Source organism: Pleurodeles waltl, chromosome 3_1 (assembly GCF_031143425.1).
Source record: "Pleurodeles waltl isolate 20211129_DDA chromosome 3_1, aPleWal1.hap1.20221129, whole genome shotgun sequence".
Taxonomy (NCBI): Eukaryota; Metazoa; Chordata; class Amphibia; order Caudata; family Salamandridae; genus Pleurodeles; species Pleurodeles waltl.
This window is the reverse complement of record NC_090440.1, coordinates 1,952,645,827-1,952,670,718: the sequence shown is the minus strand read 5'-3', so window position 1 is coordinate 1,952,670,718 and position 24,892 is coordinate 1,952,645,827. Positions and strand designations below refer to the sequence as shown.

The following is a 24,892-nucleotide window of genomic DNA, read 5'->3' as shown; positions in this document are numbered from 1 at the left end:
GGGGTAGTGGAGTCTCGGGAGGCTATAAGACACGGGGCGGGGTTAATGTGGGGTTCACACTCTACCTTTCCCTCCCCCACTTTCTCTTCCCCCCTTTGGTTGACCAAGGCTAACATTGTTTATTTTTTTCTCCCACCTTTCTGTAGTGGGGAGAGTCACCCCTTGTGGCTCATACTAAGTATCTGTTGTGAGTAGCATTGGGATTTGGGTACCTTGTGTGTGAAGTCTGGGTAGGCAGGTGCGAGAGGTTGGGGCATAGAATAGACTCTGTCCAGACCAGTTCCCCACAGTAGGACAGGTTGGTGCTGCTGCTATCTCCTGGACTCTCAGGTAGACTGCGGGGCGCACACACGGAGTAGGCAGATACTAGTTGTGGGTAGTGTTTAGCCGGGGTGGGTCGGGGTTGTTGTTTATGGATTCTAATTTTGATTGTTCTTGGAGTTGTGTATCATGCACTGATTGCACTGTACTTCCTGAGACGGATGGGCGGACCGCACCTTCATTGCTGAAAATGTGAGTGCCTGTGGCGCCGAACCGGTGTGGTGGTTGTTTGGTGGGGGCGTTGGAGGAGTTTGGGGGGGGGAGTTTGTGGATTGGCATAGAGCATGGCAGGTACATTGATCAGAATGGTCACATGGAATGTGAGGGGGCTGAACTCTTTTGTAAAGCGTTATAGGGAGCATACGTATCTACGGAGACTTGGGGTCCATATTGCCCTCCCGGAGACTTGGGGTCCATATTGCCCTCCCGCAGGAGACACACTTGTTAGATAATGAAGTGCAAAAATTACAGAGAAAGTGGTGAGGCGACCTATTCATCTTATGCCAGGGGGGTGTCAGTTTGGGTGGCCCCTGGGACACCTTTCCAGTTAAGGAGTTGCACCGCAGATGTACAAGACCGCTATGTCTTTCTGCATGGGGAGCTGGATGGCCGTGAATTTTCCATTCTGAATATATATGCCCCGAACTCCGACGATGCAGAGTTCTTCCACGGGCTCCAGTGTGAGTTGGTGCCCTATGCGGGGATGCCCATTATTTGGGCGGGCAACATTAATTGTGTTTATTGACGGGGCCTTGGATAGAAGTCCCCCCAGGATGGGCACTAAGCCTCATATGACTGCCATGCTTCGTGGTATAATGGATAATCTACACTTTGGCCCTCATTACAACCCTGGCGGTCAAAGACCGCCAGGGCTGTTTTGACGGAAGCACCACCAACAGGCTGGCAGTGCTTCACATGGGATTACGACCGCAGCGGAAGCCACATTGGTCCCGGCGGTTTCCCGCCACATTGGACCTGGCAGTTTCCCGCCACATTGGTCCCGGTGCTTGCAGCGATGCCCAGGGGATTACGAGTCCCCCTCCCGCCAGCCTTTTCATGGCGGTATGAACCGCCATGAAAAGGCTGGCGGAAAGGGGAGTCGCTGGGCCCCTGGGGGCCCCTGCCACGGCCCCATGGTGCTTTTCACTGTCGGATCATGCCCCTCTTGTGTTTGAATGTGGTACCCACACACTTAAGCCGGCCATCCCCCTCTGGCGTATGAGGCTGGAATTACTGGGTGACCATGAGTATAGGTGTGATATTCAGGAGGCGCTAGCTGGGTATTTTAGCGAGAACTGGACTACAGCCCAGAGTCGGGCTTAGAATGGGAGGCCCTTAAAGTTGTTATAAGAGGCGAAAGCCTCGCTAAAACATACGGTATTTGGAAGAAACTAGATACTTGGCGCAGCAGGAGGATGCCTTAAATGCCTCACAACGTCAAATTGACAATAGGGACGCGCTGGAGAACGAGAGTCAAGTGGTGCGTGGTCGCATAGGTGCCCTGTGGAGTAGACTGGATAGTTATGTTCGTGAAGGTTTCTGACAGTGATTGCATCATGAAGGGGGTCGATCTGGGCGCTTGCTCGCTTGGCTGCTCTGCCGTGAGCACTCCAACCCCATAATTCTATCTCTTCGGGGTCCAACTGGTGATAGGATTTTAGGTCAAACTCGCGTGAATGTCCATTTACGGGAGCACCTTGAGGCAATCTACTCTTCTCCGTGGTGCGATGTGAGCTCTCAGACACGAGAATACCTGGATGGCCTCCAGTTACCCAGACTCACAGATGCTCAGGCGGTGGAGTTGGAGGCTGAATTGTCCCTGGAAGATCTTCAGGGAGCCCTGGGTGACATGCTCCGGGAAGACGCAGGGTCCCGACGGCCTCCCGGTCGAGTTTTATCGTACATATTCCGCGACACTGCTCCCCAGACTTCTGGAAATACTTCAGGAGTCACGCGAAGGGGGCCTGCTTCCACAGCAGATGAGGGAGGCATTGATTGTGATGCTACCTAAAGCTGGGAGGGATCCTGCGGACCCGAGCTCATATAGGCCACTTTATATGTTAAATGTGGATGTGAAACTCCTCGCCAAGGTCCTTGCAATGCGACTGGGACTGGCGGTGACTTCATTAGTCGGGCAGGACCAGTGTGGGTTTATTCCTGGAGGGGGAACCTACATGAACCTGCGGAGATTATCACATGTGATGCACGACATGCGTAGACTCCCTGACCATGCTGCGCTGGTCGCATTTGACATAGAAAACGCTTTCAACACTTTGTCCTGGGAATACCTATGGGCCGTCCTGCATAGAATGGGCCTGGGACCTTCCTTCTTGTCATGGGTACATCTGCTCTACTCGTCCCCTCGGGCTCTGGTCCACACTGGGGCACTTGTGTCCGAGGCGTTGGCTATACAGCGGGGCACCCGACAGGGCTGCCCCTTATCTCCGCTACTGTTCTCTCTGGCCATGGAGCCCCTAGCTATACAGTTGCGAAAACGCCTGTGGAATTGGGCCATACAGGTTGGGGCAATGACACACACTGTATCACTATATGCTGATGATGCCTTGGTGTATGTTAGCGATCCGGAGAGCTCAGTCCCTCTCTTATTGCAGCTGATGGACGATTTCGGTAGGGTGTCGGGACTCCGTCTAAATCGACGGAAGACGGTATTGTTCCCTATGGCGGGTCTGTCATCAGTGGCTGTATCTGAGTTGCCACTGATGGATCTGGGGTGGGAGACGGAGTTGTTTCAGTATCTGGGTATGCGGGTGACACACTCCCCTCACCTACAATATGCCTTAAATATGGATAGGGTGATAGATAGCCTCTGTGCCTCGGTCCACTTTTGGACCTCCCTCCCACTGTCAGTTATGGGCAGAGTCGCGCTGTGCAAGACGATTCTTCTCCCGAGATGCCTATACCTGTTACAGAACTCGTTCTGTGATATGCCAACCCTTCTTTTTCGGCAGCTCGATAAATTACTTCTGTCTCTGGTATGGGCGAGTAAGCGGCCCAGAGTATGCATGGATATGCTGAAGCTAGATCTGGTCGACTGTAGACTGGGCCTGCCCGATTTGTTACTCTACTATGGGGCGTGCTGGCTGCAATATGTGGCTTTGTGGTGCGACGGTGGCTCTAATTGGGAGAAAGAGCTGTTGGAAGGCTCTGTTTGCATGTTGCGTTTACTGTGCTTGTTGATGGGGGACCCCCTTCCTAGTTGCGCAGGTGTCACGAGTCTGGGAGCAGACCGTTGTGAGGGTATTGCGTAGGGCGCCGTATGTTCGCTTACTTCCGCTTTGGTGGCTGCACCCCTTCGCCCGTGTTGCAGAAACACTGGAATTTGGAAAATGGCGAGACGGCGGCTGTTATACTGCTGGCGATCTACACCAAAACAATGCGTTTATTACTCTGGAGGAAGCGCAGCCCCTTTTTGGCATTGAACAGGGTAAATTTTTGCAATACGCGGACCTCTCACAGACGGCACGTGGTCTTTTCCTACAGAGCCGATTGAATCCCGCCTTTCAGCTACCTTTGTTGACTCTGGCGGTATCCGCGGTCTCATCTCCTGGCTCTATAAGGCCCTAAAGCAGGACAGATAGATTAGCATAACAGGGGTTAGAGATAGTTGGGATGCTGTTCTGGATGGTCCGCTTACAAATGGTGAATGGTCTAGAACTTGTTCCCTTGTTCGGGATGCGACCAGTAATGCGAGATTTAAATTGATACACTTTTATTACGTCCACTGGGCTTTCCTGACATCGCACCACCTACATAGGATATTCCCAGCATGCCCAGATAGATGTGCTCGCTGTGGTGGGGCTTTAGCTTATTTTGACCAAATGACATGGGTATGTAGTATGATTCAACCCTTTTGGACCCAAATAGTGCGAACACTGAGGGAAGTGTCAGCGATTGACAAAGGGGTGACTAGGAAACACTGCCTACTGGGTCTAATCCCTGGCCCTAAAAAAGGTCATAAAATGACTTACAGATTTGCTCAGTTGGGACTCCTCCTTGCCAAACGACGCATTGTGATACACTGGACAAGCCCGTTCCCCCCCCCCACACAATGCTTGGTTAGCTGATCTTGTTGAGTGGGCGACTGCGGAGGAGTGTCGGATTCGTAGTGTGCGTATAGATGAGTTTGCTGAGCAAGACCTGGAGAGATTGAGGGGTATGATTGATTCCCTATTTGAGGACTCTGATGAGTTGGTGGGGGACTCCTCAGAAGAGGCTTCTGTTTGTTGAGACTGGGTGATGTCATTTATGACTGACATACTTTCGCGTGGATTGTATAAATGCTCAGAGATATTTGGAGGTTGGGTTTGACCTTGTCTCCTCCACCTCCCCCCCCCACTCCTCACCACCTCTTCTCCGCCGATGGGTTGTCGCTGGGGGGTGGATGCCCGTCCCTTCACCTGCCTGAATGATAGAACCTGTATGGGATGCTCAGCGATGTTATGGGGCTGGATGGTTCCCCCGTGGTTTGTTTTGTAGGTGGAGCGGGTCTGGCCCAGGTCTGGAGATTCCCGTCTGACTCGAAAGTTCACACTACCTCAGCGACAGTATTGCCCACTGGTTTGTTCCTGAAACGTCATCCATGGTACGGGGCATGTGGTGCTTGGTAGATATCATTCCGGTGTCCAGGTGGGGCTTGTCTGGCTGCAATTGCTTTTGCAGGCACATCGATTAGTCTGATCTTTTGTCTTATGTATGGGTATCACTTCATGCACCACCACAGTTCTTGCTGGAGAGGTAATACGGACATCATGATTGTCAATTTGGTCTGTAATGCTGTGATGCTGTTGTGTATCTTATGAACAGTGCAGTTTCTGTGTTGTTATTATAAAAGTAATAAATAAAGTTTAAAAAAAATATATATATTTATATGTAATTTATTAACTGAAAATTAATTATGTATAATGTTTTATATTTATTGTATTTTTGATTAATTAATTAAATGGCAAGTGTAAGAATTTGTTTTGGAGATGATATCTGTTACTTAATATTAATTAACCTACTGTTTCGTTGTCTGGAGTAGGAAATGAAATTCTAAACCCTTCGACGTCCAATGTTTTCCCTACCGTTCGTTAGATTGGAGTGGGAATAGTAAATCTGTTCCCTCCAAAGTCCAATAATTCCCTTAGTGTTGCCTAGCCTAGACCGGAGTGGGAATAGTACATTTAACCCCTCCAAAGTCCAACACAGTGTCCCCACTGTTGCTTAGCCAGGAGTGGAAATAGTAAACCTAACCCCTCCGAAGTTCAACACTTTCCCTACTGTTGCTTAGACTGGAGTGGGAAAAGTAAACATAACCCCTCCGATGTCTGAAACTTTCCCCACAGTAAAAATGACCGGAGCAGGACTAGTAAATCTAACCACTTCAAAGTTCAACACTTTCAACTGTTGTGCTTACTGGAGTAGGCATATTAAATCTAACCACTTCAAAGTCCAACACTTTTCCTACTGTTGCTTAGACTGGAGTGTGAATATTACATTTAACCCCTCTAAAATCCAAAACTTTCGACACTGTTGCACTGACTGTAGTAGGCATATTAAATCTAACCCCTCCAGAGTCCAAAACTTTCACTACTGGTGCTTAGAGTGGAGTGGCAATAGTAAATCTAACCCCTCCGAAGTCCAACACTTTCCCTACTTTTGATTAGATTGAAGTGGGAAAAGTGATAGTAAAAATATACACTGTAAATATATCATCATAAGCTTATTCAGGGCTAAAAACTATCTACATTACTAATTTCAATTGTTCTTATCTGAAAATCTGCAAAGTTGATCAACCAGTAGTAACGTGAAAATTGTGAAGAATGAATAGAAGAAAACAAGTAGAATTTGGTAGCTCTCCATCCGACCCAGAGTATCTAAAAGGAATATCCAAAGTAAATAAATAGTTAAATCATTAACTGGAAGCTTAGACATCAAATAGTATTAGAATACAAGATTAACACTCTTAGCACATAATCAACTAAAGTACATGACCTAAATCTCATAAATTAATTTTATACACAATAAGATGTTAACTCGTTACAAATGCTGATAAAAACGTTCCTCAAACGGTAAAAGGGCAGATAATAGAGTCTCATCAAGATGAATTAATGGTTATCATACAGATGGGTATTTAATTCCTCCCCCATATTCAAACCTATCGGGGTCTTAGTCTCTAATTGTAAAATATAGACTGACTCTTTTTTTCTTAGCACTAATTCTCTGTTCCCTCCTCTATGATGTGGAGGAACATGTTCGATCCCAAAATAGGATAATTTGGTGCAATCAGAATTGTGTTTTTCTTTGAAATGCCTTGCTACCGGATAATGTTCATCATTTGATGTGATCGCACGCATGTGTTCTAAAATCAGTTTCTTAACACCATGTTTGGTACTACCAATGTACCATCTCAGGCAAGGACATTCCAGAACATAGATCACAAAAGGGGTACTGCATGTTATAAATTGATTGATCTGTCTGACTTTCCCAGGTTTGCATACAGCATATTGCTTCCGCATAATGCTGTTGCGACATGCTTTGCAATGGCCACAAGGAAAGAAGCCTTGCAAATTGTGTTGTCTTAGTTGTGGAATCGAGGTAATATCATTGGACCTCAGAATATCATGTAGACTACATCCTCTTCTATAAGTGATCAGGGGTCTCTTTTGTATATTACCTCCAATAACGGGATCACTTTTCAGGATATTCCAGTTTTTTAAAATAATGTTGTTAATCTGTCTTGTATCCTCATTATACGTCATAATAAGTCTAGTCCCATCATTGTCATCTGCCTCTTGTTTGGTAATGTTATCAAAAAGGGTATCAGATCTTTTTATCCCCTTAACCTTATCAATTGCTCTCTTGATTACCCATTCTGGATATTCCCGCTGTTTAAATCTTATAATCATCTCCCTTTGTTCAATCTCAAAAGCTTCATCAGTACTACTAATTCTTTTGGCTCTTAGTAGTTCACCGAAGGGGATACTCCATTTTAAACTGTCTGGATGACCACTTCAGGCATGTAGTAAACTATTGCCCGCCGTATGTTTCAGGAACAGTTCAATAGTAACCTTCTGTTCCCTAATCTTTATCACAGTATCCAAAAATTCAATGGAGGAGCTACTCACATTACAGGTCAAACCAATATTCAGATCATTTCTATTCAACTTATCCACAAACTGTATAGCCTCTTCTTTTGTTCCTTTCCAAATAATGAAAAGGTCATCAATATATCTTAACCAAAGAATTGCTTGATTCGCTTCTGGGTATAGTTCCTCATCTTTGAAGATGGTCTCTTCCCACGAACCAAGAAAAAGACAAGCAAAGCTTGGGGCAAAACATGTACCCATAGCAGTCCCGAGGGTCTGTTGGTATAGTACCCCATTAAACAAGAAAAAATTATTGGTTAAACAATACCTAATCATATCTATTACCATCTCAGTGTGGGCCAGGTATTTTAATGATCTCGTACGTAAAAAGTGTTTACATTCAGTAATACCCTTATCGTGATCTATAATGGTATAAAGAGAGTTGACATCTAACGTCAACAACAGAAAATCATCTTCCCATCCGATACCCTCCAATTTGCCAAGAAAATCCTTTGTATCACGGACATACGAGGGTAAATTCACAACAAACTCTCTCAGAAAATGATCCACATATTTGGAAACATTTTCAAGTGCACTGCCACAAGAGGACACAATCGGACGTCCCGGAAGGTTGATTTCATTTTTATGGATTTTAGGAAGGATATACAAGACAGGCAATTTGGGGAAAGCTCTCTTCAAAAAACAATATTCCTCCCATACTAGTAAGCCTTTGTCTTTCCATTCCATCAATAACTGCCAGATTCCGGTAACACTGTTGATATATGCCTCTTTGGTGGTAACCTTATAAAACTGAGTATTGTTTAATTGACGCATAGCCTCCTCAATATATTTTTGTTTGTCCATGAGTACTATATTACCGCCTTTATCGGCAGGACAAACGACTGTGTCCTTATCATCAACCAATTTCGTAATGAAAGATCTCTGTGCTTGAGTCAGATTCTGATTGCATCTAGGTTTAAACCAAGTTTTATGACGAAATTTGATTAAATCCTTCACCACCATATCATAAAATGTATCGATGTTATCATGATTCATGGTAGGAAAGAATGTAGACTTAGGTTTAAAACCACTTGGAACTGATAGATCATAGGTAATATTTAACTCATCAAGAATTTGATAAACATTATTGGTTACATTAGGATCAGAATCATTTCTTTCCAATTCAAACAGTGTTATTAGGGAATCTACATCACTGATACTCAACACATCCTGATGTTCAGATGTCTGGGAACTAATATCCCCTCCCTCAGATGGATTCTTTGATTTAAACCATTTTTTTAATTTCAATTTTCTGATGAACTTATAGAAATCAATCCTTGTCTCAGCATAATTAAAGCGTTCAGTAGGGCAAAATGAAAGACCTAGACATAATGTCAATTTATCACTTTCGGACAAAGCAAAATTGGATAAATTAACAATTGTTCTATTCACCATATTGCTATCCATTATATCTGCAGATTGGAGCTTCTTGTTATTTTTCCCACTTGCCCCATTGTGTAGTCTGTTCTTGTTATGGTTTCTGAGTCTTTCTCGCCTCTTAATATTAATAATATTATTATTACGCTAATATTTGCAGAGAACTTTGTAGTGTGGTTTCTATTTGTTGCACATGTCAATTGTCTTATTTCTATGTTTATGCTAAGAGGGTATTTAAAGGGTAATTTATTGGTGATACATATCACGTGACCAAGGCTGCTGTGTCAGTCGAAACGCGTTGTGTGTGGATTAAACTGATTTTTTTTGTTCCTGAAACCTGAGTATGCGAGCATTATATTTTTCTCTTTGCTTAATTAATTACCGGCTTGCTCGTACCGGTTCTCGCACCACTCCTTTGGGCTGATTGAGATCTCATTCCGAGCATTTTTTTATTTTACATATATATATATATATATATATATATATATATACACACACTATCTGTGTGTATGTTTATATAAGTGTACGTAGCATACAATATTAATTTATTTGATTTGCATTATATTAATTTTATAAATTATAATATTTAACATTTACTGCTTAAACTGTATCTATATTACAAAATCGATATTTTTGTATATTTTGGCTGATATTATTGCCCATGATCTTTTTTCCCCAATAGTTTTGTATTTGCCGTTAGAAATATAGGAACACAATACTATGGTAATCAGTATTTAAAAAAATATATTTTTCTGAACAATATTGTCTACCATGATATTGTGTCATTGATCCTTTGGAGGAAATAAGATTGCTTGAGAGTGGAGGGTAAAGGTTTAGATTTAAAACCCAGGGGCTCATTATGAGTTTCGCAGTTCCATGGAATTCGCCTTGGCTCCCTTAAGGGAGCCAAGGCCATTGGTGTCCACAACAGCACCCTCGGAATGCACATTGCTAGGGTGCTGGCAGGAGGCCCCCTGCACTGCCCATGCCATGGGTATGGGCAATGCAGCCCCCCATGGGCCCCAGCACTGATTTTCCAACAGCCTTTTAATGGCAGTTTCACCATGGAAAGGCTGGCGAAAAGTGTACTCGCGATCAGTGCTGCCCTAGGGCACCGCTGTGGCTGATCATGACCCCGACTGCTGCCATTCCGTTGGAATCCGTGATCCTGTGGTTGGCGGTGGTCTGACCACCAGGGATTTAACCTGGCGGTCGGGCCACCAGGAGTGCGGCGGTTCGACTGCCACCACGAGTTTGGCGGTCTTAAGACCGCCAAACTCGTAATGAGGCCCATAATCTTTGGCTCCATTCCATTTTCGAGAGGGAATAGGTGGCTGTAGAAAAATCCTCTGCTTCTATTCAACAGAATAATATCTCCCAATTTGAATTCACCAATATCATGCAGCTGAGTTATTGCATGGCTGGGTGTGGTGCCCAGTGAAGCTCTGATATATGTGTGTTTTGTATATTTAAGTGTGCCTTGTGCACAGTGGTGACTTGTAATGGACTGAATGTGGTGTTGCAACACAATGCTTGTTTATTGTGTTGAAGGATCAAGACTTTTACAAATAATCCAAAACATGAGTGAAAATGTGTCTGGGTTTGAAGGCATTAGTCGCAAATAGTGTCAACCCCTAGAACACGGTACACATAGTACATTTCTGCTTTGATTGCTTAGAAAGCTCCCCCACTGGAAGGCAGCACTTGCTTTCTCTGTGCATGTTTAGTTTGGTGGCAAAGTTTGGAATGGACTCCAGGGGAAGATGTCAGATGATGCTTAACAAATATCCATTAAATTGCATTGTAAGCACCCTCACCTGATTCACCCTGTACACTGGGACTGTGAGTAGAGGTGAAGGATGGAGTGAGGGGCCTGGAAGTGTGTGCCCTTCTGACACTGCCAGTCTGAAATCTCCAAGTGCCAAGTGCATCAGCAGTGCAGCAGTCCCATTGTGCCCCCCTGCACCTGTTCTCCGCCAGCCTTATCATGGCGGTGCTACCGCCATGAAACCACTGGTGGAGAACGAGGTTGTAATGGATTAGGATCTCTGCCACCGCCAGACCACCGGGATCCAAGATTCTGGCGGAGCTGGCGGTTCCCTGCCAGTCCCACAACAGCCATGGTTGTAATGTGGTGGTCGGACCGCTGCATTGTCAGCAGTCTATAGACCGCCACGCCCATAAGGAGCTCCATGGTGTTAGTCGCATACATTTATGATGTCGAGCAGTACTGCAGGGCTCGAACTCCAGTTATGTGTCTGTTCAGTCTGTTTAGTATGAGGACAGGCTGCCGGGCAACAACCCCACCCTCATGCCACCTTTTCTTCTTATACTGTGATATATCATGGGGGGTTTGGAATCTTAGGAAGCCCCTGCCACGACACCTCAGAGACAGTAACTGAGCAAGCCACGTATTATGATAATTCAAGCATCCACACAGTGCAGTGTCATGTTTGACACTCAGTGTCCTTTGACATTTTTAAAATAATGCATTCAAAGATATCTATTTAATTTATAAATAATACTTCTAGAAGTATATTTAAAAAAATCCACCCATAGTAATATTTTTATTGAATATGTATTAACTTGCATTAATAGTTATGTGTAGTATTAATTTAAATACTTTCTAATTCTTTAACAAAAGCTTCAAAGTTAAATGTAATATTGCCTGCTGCATGCTACCTGCTGCTGCCATCTGGCAGTTATAGTTAGGTCAGCTATTTCATAGGAAAAGCATTTTTTGTGTTGAAAATAACGGTTTGATGAATCTCCACAAACCTTTCCAAAAAGGTGCTACTTTTTTACTAGTTTGTGCATATAATAGGGATCCCAAAACGCAAAATCCCCCAAAATTTTCCATATACTTCTTTAGAAGAGCTACAGAAAAACTGCTGAATGGAATTACACCAAATTTGCCAGGAACCTAGATCTTGGTTCAAAGATTGTGCTTTTTGTGATTTGGTGTAAATTGGTTCAGTAGTTTTTTAGACATTAAGGGTAGAAAATATTTGTACATCTGGACAGTAGAGCCCGCGCGGGGCTATAGAGACTCTGGTTTGAGTGCCAGTTTAAAAATGGATCATTCTGATTGGCCTACGGAGATTTTGTTCCCTTGGGCCAATTCGCTTCCGCAGGAGTCAGACTCCCTTGGGAGTGAGCGCTCTGATTGGTTACTAGCAACATGAGAAAATGTTGTTGGTGGTCATTACAGGACTCTGTAACTTAGTCCCCTGTCCTGAAGTGTTAGATGGAAAAAATATGTGGGAGCAGGGTAGGGATACCCTGTCCTCCTAGCCCAATTAGGGGACCCAGAGTGACCCCTCCCACCTGTGCCGAAAAAAAAGAAAATCTGCAAATATAACCATGGTCTAGTGAGACTCCAGCAGGATTGGGAAAAAACGGTGGCCAAGGCTGCATTGGTCAATTATAGGCCCTAGGGAGTGTTTTGTTTAGTTCAAAATGGTAACGTTGTCACTGACATACTCATCTAAGTATAATGTTACTTTGACTTTGTTTTTTCGATGAAAATGTATATTATATACATATATGTATATATAGATGTTTATATATATATGTATATAAAAGTTGAAATAATTGCATTTATTTAACAGTATTTTCTAATGCTGTTATTGTATATTTTAAATCCCTGCCTACATCCTCTTCTATGGGAGTGTGCTGCAGTGTCTGTGAGTAGTCATGTGCGGTGCTTCACTTACACTAAAGCTGGGCTAGAACACATTTACTACTGTTGTGTTACTCTATTGACTGTAGTACCTTTCGAAATGGAGTTTGTGAATAGGAACAGGTTTACTCTTTTTTAGGTCTGGGATTGTAGTAGCCTGACCCTCCTGAAACCCTTCCTCACCTTTCCACAATCCCTCCCATTTTGTAGTAAGTATTTCCCATTTTCCAACATCCCTCCTTTGCCTCTTTCACAGTTACTATTAAAACGTCGGTTTACAAGTATAGACATCTCAGCCACGAGATCTCTGCTAACACAGCAGAGATCTCTGCGTAGTTAAGAAAGGAGAGAAGAAGCCAAAGTCTCCGCTCGTAGGTTAGTGAATAGCATTTTGAGTAGTCATACTGTATACTACTTGATGTTCAACAAAGTGCAGATTGTGGATAGGCCTCCACATTCTGGGTTTGTTTCTGGGCAGGAAGCCATCTCCCTGTTCCACTGCGATAATAGAATCCCCATGCCTCAAACAAATGACAGGTTAGGAAAAATAATTTTGACAAATCAATAACCACAATCCGGAAACGAGTAGGCAGTGTTTTTTTGTCCTAATGTCACCTTTTGGTGAGTTTCAGTACTAAGGTTGTGTTTGATGATGTCTGCTTGGATTTTGAGACTTATTGTGACATCATTCACCAGATGGCCCTGTGAAGGTCAATGGGAAAAATGGTGAGCTCTGTAAGCATCTGTCTGTTTGGGTACCCATTCTAACAGGTGCTTTATAACAGTTTCAACATACCTGACTTTTCATCAGACACATGCACCATGGGCTTTGTGTGGATTTGAGACCTGAAAAAGCTAGTGGGTGCACTAGGTATGCTGCAAACAGACGCAGATCAGTAGAGCTGGGGTCACATTACAAAACATTCCGCCAGTGCCAAACAAATAGTTCAAATCCATTTGCACCTCCTTTGTCACTTGTGTAATGGGGAACGAAGCCAGTGTCAAAATATGGAGTTAACTGATCTAAAACGATGTTTGAAGATTACATAATGAAAACTTGTACAAACATTCTTTCCATCTTTCTTGAAATATGGGCTGTAACAAGATCATTTTTCTGCACATTTTTTTAATTTTTCTAATCTGATAAATAGCAGTAGCAAAACGGTGCAGAATGCATTTCTTTTTTAAAGTGGTCATTCATTGATTAAGGTTTTTTTTACAATCTCTGCGACTCAATTAAAACGATTCTTAGTCAAAACATGTTACACCAGCATTCACAATCCAGATCCTAGATTTTTTTTATCTCTGATGCAAACATCATTCTGTCATATGGATCAAAGAAAAATCAAAACGATCCATTCTGTGTTACACAAGCAGCACAAACACTGCAAATGAAATTTCACTTATTTGCACCAATGTAAACTTTCTGCAATATGGCCCATATTATACAGAAAAGACAGGGATCTCTTGTGAAGGAGCAGGGACACGAACTGAGCTCCGCAGGGGACGAGGGGGGCGCACAATGCACCAAAATTGAAAGACTGGTTTAACTAACACTGCACAAGTGTGCGCTGCACGAATAAGCATCCTATAAGCCCCTCGTGGCTCGAGTGTGTGGGTACGTGTACCCATCGCAAACAGTACAAACAGCTTTTACATATGCAAACATCCCCCTCTCTCACACCCCATGTGTTGTCTCAAAGTTCCCATCTGTAGGGAGGGATACACTAGACATATATTTCAGAAACTTTGCACTGGTGCAAACACATGGAAATATTTTGCACTATTCTGCTGCTTGCGCAAACAGTTTTGCCCCAATCCAAACCACAGAAATATGTTTGCACTAGACCAAAAATTAGAACATAGATGGCTGTACCACTGCTAAACACATAATACACTTGGTTTTCTTATAAATAATTGTACGTGTATCGTAGAGAATAAAAGCTTTAAAGAAATCTTTAAGGCAAACTGATTTCACAACGTTTTTTCTACTTTTGTAATAAGAAATGGAACACAGTACTTTTGCCTCAAATACTGTACCATTTTTCGAATTTAAACAGTAGGAATCATTTTCACTACTTCCAATGTAAGCACAACTAAAATAACTTGAAACCAGTTTCCCCCATTTTTGCCCTGGTGCAAATACCGTTTTTCCCATTTGATATTAAACAAGCAGCACTAACGGTGCAACCAGGTTTTCCCTACTCTTTTTGCATCAGTGCAAATGTTTCTGCTAAACGAGCTGGAAAGTCCGCACGGGTGGTGAACATTCAGGGCCTCGTTACAAGTTTGGCGTGCAGCAGAGGCCACCTGCCAAACTTGCACGTCTGGAAGACCACCAGCTCGGTATTCTACCTGGTGGCCCTATTATGAGTTTCCCGCTGGGCCAGCGGTAAACTACCCACAACATTGACGCCGGCTTGTGATGAAGCCAGTGGCAATGTTGCGGTGTGCCCGGTGCAACAGCGTGACGGGGCTGCACAAGGGGCCCCTGCACTGCCCATGCCAAGAGTGAGGGCAGTGCACATGGGGCCCCCGGCACCCAGTCTCTGCCAGCCTTTGCATGGCAGTGGAACCCCCATGCAAAAGCTGGCAGACACCGGGGTTATAATCCCCAGGGCAGCGATACCCTGGCAGATTCAGAGCGCCAGGATGTCAGCCTGTGCAAATGTGGCGGTGCCGGTGGTCCGACCGTGGCACTTTCGCCACAATCGTAATGTGGAGGCCGGACCACCAATGCCAATATCATGGAGATAAGAAGCCCACTCGGTGTGAGTGTAGGAGGCTGTTTCTTCCGATACGTTTTTTTCAGTTGAATGTTCTCGATATTTTCTGATGTTGTTGCCAAAGGTGGGGAGCACCATCATAGGGCTGAAGGAAGTTAGTTGATCGATGTCAGTAGAGAGTTTTTTTTTTTAACAAGTGCCTGACCTGAACTTTTTCAGTAGTCCAGGCGAAGGTGAGGCCCTCATCTCCATGCACATGAGTGAACACCTCCTTTAAAATATGCTGTCCTTGGAACATCACCCGCCTTTGTAATACAGCACTCGTGTTTGGTAATATAGTGCTCATGCACCTTAAAATTGAGATTGTCAGATACCAACTGGTGAAGTGTCTTAGAATACCAGGATAATCTTCTGATGGCCGGTCTCGTGTTAAACATAAAAGCGGGGGGCACATTTTTGCTGCAAGGCCCCAGGATTGCAGTAGCCCCCAAGCATAACGAAGACATACGTCTTCCTTCAGCATTGACCCATCGAGTAGCGACCATTAGTTCCAAAAATACAATGTGTCCAAATGTTTGTGTCAAGCACCCCTTTTAGTAGGCTGGCACGCCACCTCAATTCCAGAGGGGACCTACATTTATTTAATTGTGACTAGCCGAGCTCAAGCTTTCTGTCCCGGTAGCCTATAGCAACCATGACACCACCTGGGAGGCACCAGGAGATCAGGGTTCACCCTTACAGTTCTGACTTCCATCCAGCACCAACTAGGATAACTGCACTATTACCAATTTTTATTACTTGATTTGCCTTGATTTAGTCCTTGGCTTATTTATCATAAGATCCAGAGAAAGAATTAAGAAATTGTAGAGAGGTTTAGTAGGAGTTCCCAGGGAGATCTGCTGACCATGTAACCTGTGCCTTGAACCACAGTACCCGAGGTGCGCCGCCGGAGACCTCAAAGGTCTAGAGAGCTGCGGAGCTTTCCAAGACACTGAAGCGTCCCTGGATCAAAAGGAATAATAGTAGCCAAGGCCAGACAGGCTTTTTATTCTACACAAAATGAATGTAAGATCATGTCTTCCAGCAGGTCATCTCTATTCCCCCTTACTGCAAACTGAAGCCCTCTAGAAGCACTCCTGACAATGTGAGGACTCCAATGGTTCAAGTCCACTTCATGCCTGTTCATTTGTTTGTCCAAGTGCCGTCTCCCCGGTACTCCTGCCTTACGGTGCAGCCTCAGCTCTGTCTATCACTAGTAGATACATTGAAAAATATACATAAATTATATCAAGATTAGGGTAAGGAGACAAAGCTCATAAAGAAAGGACCAGCATTGTATTTACTATATTGTGTTACGGTGTGTTTATAGAGCACAACATTCACTTACTCCAAGGCCCGTGGCACTATTTGGTGTTTAAAAGCCTGGTGATGGATTAGCTCTCAAGGAAGGTGATCCTATGAAGCAGGAGGTCTTATGACTCTCACCATCAACTCCTGAAGGTGCGTTTGTAGCCCTAGTTGAACTGTTCTTTCTAATCTTAAAAGTGTATGCCCCTTCTACTCTAGCGTGTTTTCTGGTTTGTTTCATTGTGATGGTTGTTAGGTAGAAGTTTACTATCATTTTCAATCACCAGGCCTTCTCTGTCTCCCTGTCAGCTGACTTCTACCTGTGTGTTATCACAGTGGAAGTCTTCATAGGGGGCTGGTCTTGTGGTAAAATACCAGCCTGTCGAAGGATGCGGAGCAGAAGTATCTGTGCTGTACACTTAGGCTTCTCTTGGGGATATGGTTTGCTTGTTAGTGGCTTCAAATTGTTGTTACTACACAAACACACGCACTGATGTGCAATGCTGAGCTTGGAAGTAGATATCTTCCTTCCTACTATGGCATTCAAAAATCCCACGTATGGTCCAGATCGATTGGTCAGCGATGCTGCTTTCCCAGTGGCCTAAAAGTTGCACCAAGATGGCGAGTGTGCCATGTAAGCATGTTAGGGCTCTCCACACAAGATGCCAGTAACCAGGCTGACGACCATTCTGACTTTGCTGCTCCAGTGAGACCCTGTTTCTCACTGTCCAGCAAGGACGTTTCCCAGTGAGTCTGTAGGCACGTTGGGGGCACTTCAAGGACTTACTGCAAAATGGAAAGTACAGAAATCTACCTGTTCTCTCCAGGATTTTTCAGAGCAGAGAAGCAGCAAACTTTTATTCCTATGGGATACTGCACCAAACACACACACACATAGGCCTTGCTGCTTGACCGGACTCGCATACTGGTTTGGCTCCCATTGGTAAGGTGTACAATCTGTGAGTACTTACTGATGACCCAAATTATGCAGCTTCTCCCATCTGATTAAGGAATAATATGTGCATTTCTTCGATCCTAGCTTGAGTGCCGACATCTCTGTCTGTCCTTTTGTTTCAGTGGCATAGATCCACTGCGTAGGCATGCATTGTTTAAAAGCCAATACTGATCTATACCTGAGTTGCATCCTATCTTCTTAAAAGGAGAGTAGCAACATAAATAGATCAAAAAACATCCGGCTGAGCCAAAGATGACCGAGTTTCCGGAGAAATGACAGAATTTAGAAGCACACTCGACCAAGGCACCATGACATCCAGAAGCTGCTGGACCCACTGAGGTCCAGTTTAGTTAGTCACCAGGACTATTAAATATTGTATGAAATGGAGTCCCTAAAATTGTGTTTTCAGTTTGCAAAAGAAACGTGACAATCAAGTGCCACCCTTGGAAATGTGTAGCCTTGGCCCTAAAGACAGCAACTAAATGGGCTGAGGCATGTACTTCAACACAGAGCCATGCATGATGGTGCAAGTGCATTCAGATTCTAGAGAGCTCAGAGCACGTGCCGCCCATTGTTGTCACCGAGTCAATAATAACCTCAGGAAATCACCAGACGCAGCACTTAACATGATATTCAAGTATATTTCTGATTCTACGGCATAGGCATAAATGAAGGAGGAGCACAGCTTGAATCTGGACAGAAGAATTATAAACATAAAATAAATACATTTAAAAAATAATACATACAAACTAACTAGAGAGAAAGAGAATGAAATAATGAAAGAAATAGAAAAATGGATACAGAAAAAAACATGTAGAAAGAGAAAAGAAAATAGATGAAAGTGATTACAATTGTTTGTATTTCAGTGCTTTATTTACAGTTGAATTGGTCTTGTCCTAACTGCAGTTCATAACATAGAACCAAATATTGTAAGATCTCCAGTACTTTAACTTGGTGGATTATTTTCTCTAAAATCACAGAACATATATAGATATTTTACAGGCTGAAGGGCCCCGATGACGCCTTCTGTGAATGCTACCCTGTCAACAAGCATGCATCAATGGGGAGGCAAAGAGAATGTAAAAATAGTTGAAATAGAAAAAAGACTGTATCAGGAAAAGTAAGTATCGCATTACTCAATGTGAAAATCACGAAGCCACATGTGAATGTCCACATGAGGTCCCGCGTTTAGAGATACCAACTAAACCTGTGGTAATACCGCTGAAACAGTAACTGCATCATGATGTTTGGAACGGGTGTTATTATTCCATTGTTAACATTTATGCATATAAATCGGAAAATACAGAAATAAGAAATACTCTTTCCAAAGATTTTTCTGTATTTATTTGTGCAAACCTAGTACCAGAAAAAGCTCGTGGCAAATTCTTACTGTGCCACGATGTGATGTGATATTACCTCACCTGCACTGCCGAAATACCATGTTTGAAAATCTGGTTTAAGACAGCAACTGTGTGGGGATTCTATCCCTGAACATTTATCATTTTGATTCCACTGTAAGAGGGTCTTTCAATTTGAAGCAGATCAGAGCTTCACAAACTACAACACGCCTTTTGTTTTTCAGGACTCAGCGGAATCTTAAGCCATTGTTCCTAGTTTTCACAGCAGAGATAAAAAAAAAGTACCAAATGGCAGAGTTACAGAGGATTATTCCCAACCTCTTCCCTTTTTCAGAATATATTTCCAATGCATACAGGTACTGGATGGACACAATTAGAATGCATGCACGGAGCGGAAACTGGGATGTTTCTGGTCACATTAAAGAGGTTTAACAATGGCCATCCTATTTTTCAATCTTTATTCCAATTTTCCACCAATTAAGTGGCTTACAGTTAATGAAAACAGATTGTACAACAGCACAGTACTGCACACTCAGCACAGTTACAACCACTCTTACTGTGACTACCTCCCTTCACCCTCATGCACCAAGTCAGATGGCACGGACGGGTGTATCTCTCCTGCATCCTCCATCAGCAGGAAGTTTCTAAAGAGAGCCCATGGGTCCCGTGGTCTAGAAGTGGGCGACAAGGGCTCCGCATATATTTCCAACTGTTCCTTGCAGTAGGTTGGTTCAGCGATCCAGTGAGTCTTCGTTTAACTATGTCCTCTGCCCCAGTGCTTTGCCACGTCTCTCCTGACCAACAATAGTGCCAGCACCACAAATTTCCTGCCAGTCGCTGCTATGTCTTTTACACCACCCACCAACGTCATTTGCGGTGTAACACTTATGGGCATACCAATGATCCATTGGAGAGTAATTGCCACATCAGGCCAAAATTGCTGAGTTCCTTCGCATTCCCACGATAAGTGGAAGAACCTTGCATCAGGTGTTCCACATCGCTCACACTGATCAGTGGCTCTCAGTCCCCACTGGCACAGTAGCAACAGTGGGTAGTACAATCCATAATGAAATGTTCTAAGACAGCTGTTGGGCAAGATCTACCCCGTGTGTGCGCAGCAGTATTCCCACACCATATCTGAAATCAGAGCTCCAAGATGCTCCCATCCCTCTCTCGCAGGGCCATGCGTAAAGGCTTCACCTCCTGCACTGCCTTGTAGAGTTTAGTTATGAGCCGTTTGGCGGTGTGGGTATCTAAGTGTCTGTGCAGAAGTGTAAATAGTGCAGGCTCCTGGGGGAGATCTGGTGTGACCTGTTTGCTAATGGATCTAATTCTAATTCTGTGATAAAAGATCAAGTCCAGTAGGGCAATCTCCCCGTGGGCACTGAACATGTCTAGTGTTATGTATTGACCATAGTCGTATAGATCACCCATTTTGTGATACCCAGTGTATGCAGTTAGAAAGCCACTTTTGACTTCTGTGTCATGGTGTGTGGGCAGAAGGGTGTGACGTGAGTATATTATCGAGGTTCCAGTTATCTTCCAGAGCCTGTTCCAGGTCTCAGCTGTGCATTGCACTGTATCGATCTCAGAGCTGACCCCTGGTTGTCGCATCAGTATCACTGTTTCTACTGGTGCAGGATGTGTCACATCCCATTCAACCATGAGGTTGACAATATATTGCTGTAGGTGAAACCAGTAGTGCACTAAGTGTGCTTGTGTGCATAAGAAGTACAGCTCCATTTGAGGGACTGCATATCCACCACGCCTGTAGGGTTGTGTAATGATATCCCATGAGAGCCTAGGTCTTTTCTGCATTCGAAAGAAGCACCGGCATGGGGCAATTGAAATGATAACACAGCAGTACAGAACTTTAGGTAGGATTTTCCATTTTAATGACCCCTTCTCTTCCCGCCATTGTGAGGGTTAGTTTTAGCCAGCGGTCTATTTGGTCTTCAAGTAGACTGATGGCATGCCTGCAGTTGAGCCTAATGACTTCCTCCAAATTAGTGTCTATCCACGCCCCCTGGTAGTTAATGGGCCACTTACACCTCTGCAGAGGGAAGTCAAGGTCAATCAGTGTCGGGTTTGCACTGGGTCAGTGGGAAAATCGCCAACTTGCTCCAGTTTATTTCAATACCAGGTAGTCCCTAAAATCTTATAAATTCCCTTAGGATGGGGGCGAGGCAAATTTGTGGCTCCTTGACATAAAGCGCAATATTGTCCACTTACAGCAACATAAGCAGGGGCCTGTCTCAAATGGTCTGGGCATATTGGGTATAATGTTGCCTAAGTCTGGCCATGAGGGGTTCCATCGTTATCACAAATAACAATGGAGACAGGGGGGATCCCTGTCTTATGCCACATACAATTTGAATAGTGTCTGAGAGCTGCCTGTAAATTTGCAGTTTTTCCATCGGGCCTCATACAGTAATCATATCCAGGCCAGGGAGGGAGACAGGATTGCAAATATGTATCGAAAGCCTTTGTAGTGTCCAGGAACACTGCGGATGCTTTGTCTGCAGGGGTTTTCAGGTCTATTGCTGCAAAAAGGGTCCGCAAGTTGTGGGCTGTAAACCTCCTTGGAATGAATCCGGCCTGGTCAGGCAATACCAGCAGTGGCATGAGTGGAAGGAGTCGATTTGCAATTACATTAGCAAGGATCTTGGTATCACAATTAAGGAATGACAGTATATGAAAGACAACTGTCTGTGGGTTTAGAGGGTTTCAGAATGGTTATCATGAAAGCCTCTCGCATCAATGTGGGCAAGGACCCTAGTGTGATGGCCTCTTCAAATGCAGTCAGCAGTTCTATAGATGTCTTATAGAAGTCAGACGGGAAGCCATCTGAGCCCGTGGCCTTCTCATATTGTAGGCTTTGTAAAGCATTCCTGGCCTCTAGTGTCATGGGCTGTGCCAGGACTTCTCATTGTGCTTTCCCCAACCAAGCGATGGCAGGGCTCTCCAGGTACTTGTGCATGTCAGCTTCAGTGGTGCAGCGAGAGCCATATAGCTCCCTGCAAAATGCATTAGCAAGCTCCTTCGCGTCCTGCAGGACAGTGGCAACAACAGTGATTGCACTGGCCACCCATGGTTTCTTAATCATAGTAGACAGGATTTTCCTTGGCCTCTCTCCCTCCCCTATTTGCCCTGCCCTTTGTGTATTTGCCGCAAAAAATGTTTTTAGTCTCAGCAGTGTTGTATTCAGGAAGCTTTTGCCTTATGAGCTCTCCAGTACGGTCAAATTCCTACCCAGTGACCTCGGCTTTGAGGGGTTTGATTTCCCTTTCCAGTCTGTGGAGATGGCCCCCAGTGTTTTAGAACCCTTTGCTGTTTGGCAATACAGTCACTACTTTGAATGCCTCCCACGGGGTGACCTGTTTTCCACTGACTCTTGATTGTCCTCAAAGTAATGGTTACGCCGGCTCTTAATTCTTCTCTAATCACATCATCCTAGAGGGCTCTAGGGGATAGTTGCCACAGCCCTTGTGCTGCTCACGTCTCTGATATTCTAAATTTTAGCAGCACCAGAGAGTGGTTAGACCGCGTGTGTGCCAACTGGGTGACCTGGTGAGTCCATGTGCAATCTTCCTATGTGATAAACCAGTAAACTAGTCGAGAATACATGTTATTGGGTGCCGAGTAGTATGTTCCTTTCTGGTGTGCTGTGTGACTAATTCTCTAAATGTCCACCAGGTCACAATTCTCCATTATACTGCGCAGTGCCCTCTGGGTGGGTGTACGCCCTCTTGTGGGTGCAATCTGTCTTAATATAGGTCCAGCGGGGTGTTCAGATCCCCCCTCCATATGAAAGCCTTGGGTTCTAGTTCCTGTACCTTAGCCCACACTTCACAAAGTCATCTATGTTGGGACAGAATGTATTGATCATGGTAACATGTCTCCTATCCAGTAGGCCCTGCACTATAATGTTACAGCCATTCACGTCTGTACAGCAGTGTAGTATTTGGAATGTGACGCCTCATCTGGCAGGTACTGTCACACGTCTGGCATATGTTCAGTATGAGGTCATGTACCTTTGCCCCGCCCACCGAGTGTACAGTTGTGTACCTTGCTGACTTAGCAACTGTGTCTCTTTCAGAAAGATAACATCCGCCTTCTGGCATTGCAAATATGCTAGCACCTGTTGCTTCTTTCTAGGGTTGGTGAGGCCACATATGTTCCATCTGATGAATGTCAGTGTCCGTTCACCTTTCTGAGTCTGGGTCATAGGCTGGAGGTGTTTGAGGTGTGTATTGTGTTGAGTCTTTTCTCACGTAGTTATGTGCAGTCACCATTGGACATCGTTTGTGCTGGACATTGTGTGATATGTGTGCTCCATTACAGCCTCCCCACTCGTCTCCCACACCAGCCCCGGAACTTACTGGTGGACCTAAATATCCATCCACCTCCCCAGGCAAACCAACACACCATCAACTGAAACATCAGTCACATACAATTGATGAAAAAGTTAGATAAAAACAAAGGGGAAAGAATGAAATAGCCCAGAGTTTACCAGCTGAGGGCGATTGATCCTTTTTAAAAGGTTACTGCAGATGTTGTCCTACTAGGGCCACGTCAATACACCTGCCCTCAGCGTGCATCAGCCAGAGTTCACCAGTGTCAAATAGTTCACTCTGTGTCTTCATCCGTTTCTCATCATCGTGCCTCTCCTTTGTCGGATTTTCTTCAAGCTTTTGCTGCTTATATTCGCATCAGAAAGTCAGAGACCTGTTGCGGGTTGGTGAATATCATTGTTTTTGGAGGTGCATAATCTTTAGCTGTGCTGAGTGAAGCATAGCATAGGGCACGTTCTGTTGTACCAATTTCTATTTCACTGACGCTAATTCCATGCGTACCTCCTGCACTGGAAGCGTGAAATCGGTGTACAAAGATATTTTGCTTCCCTCATGTTGGGGATCCCCTTTCTCCCTCATGAGTTGGAGCATGTGGTCCCAATGTCGAAATTTCAGCTCTGTGGATATAAGTGGTCTCGGTGGTCTCCCTGTGGCGGTCCGGAGCGCCCACTCAACCACAAACAGTGGTGAAAAGTGTTCAGTATCAAGCAGTGTAACAATAGGTTCTCCACGTATGTTTCTATCTTACCAACATTGGTTGTCTCTGCCCTCCCAGGATGCGCAAATTAGTTCACTGCAATCTGGCTTGCAAATCCAGGGGCATATTTATACTCCGTTTGCGCCGAATTAGCGTCGTTTTTTTCGACGCAAATTCGGCGCAAAACTAACGCCATATTTATACTTTGGCGTTAGACGCGTCTAGCGCCAAAGTATGAGGAAAGAGCGTCATTTTTTTGCGTGAACGCCTTCCTTGCGGTAATGAGATGCAAGGTAGGCGTTCCCGTCCAAAAAAATGACTGCGACACAAATGCGTCGTATTTATACTCCCGGGCAAAAATCACGCCCGGGAGTAGGCGGGGCAAAAAACCCCGCATTTGCGCCTCTTTTTAACGCCTGGGTCAGGGCAGGCGTTAAGGGACCTGTGGGCTCAAAATGAGCCCACAGCTGCCCTCCCATGCCCCCAGGGACCCCCCCTGCCACCCTTGCCCACCCCAGGAGGACACCCAAGGATGGAGGGACCCATCCCAGGGACATTCAGGTAAGTTCAGGTAAGTATACATTTTTATTTTTTTTATATTTTTTTTTGGCATAGGGGGGCCTGATTTGTGCCCCCCTACATGCCTCAATGCCCAATGACCATGCCCAGGGGACATAAGTCCCCTGGGCATGGCCATTGGGCAAGGGGGCATGACTCCTGTCTTTACTAAGACAGGAGTCATGTAAATGGCGTCTGGGCGTCGTTAAAAATGGCGCAAATCGGGTGGAGGCGATTTTTTAGCGTCAACCTGACTTGCACCATTTTTAAGACGCCCTAACGCCATTTTCCCCAACGCCGGCGCTGCCTGGTGTACGTGGTTTTTTTCCACGCACACCAGGCAGCGCCGGTCTGCTGGCGCCGGCTAA

At 44.6% G+C, this 24,892-nt stretch overlaps 1 protein-coding gene across 1 annotated transcript in view; it reads left to right on the top strand.

The window, feature by feature from the left end:
- Window positions 1-24,892, top strand: part of LOC138285841 (trafficking regulator of GLUT4 1-like) — a 162,264-nt gene that overhangs the window by 9,260 nt on the left and 128,112 nt on the right. The window lies entirely within an intron of this gene.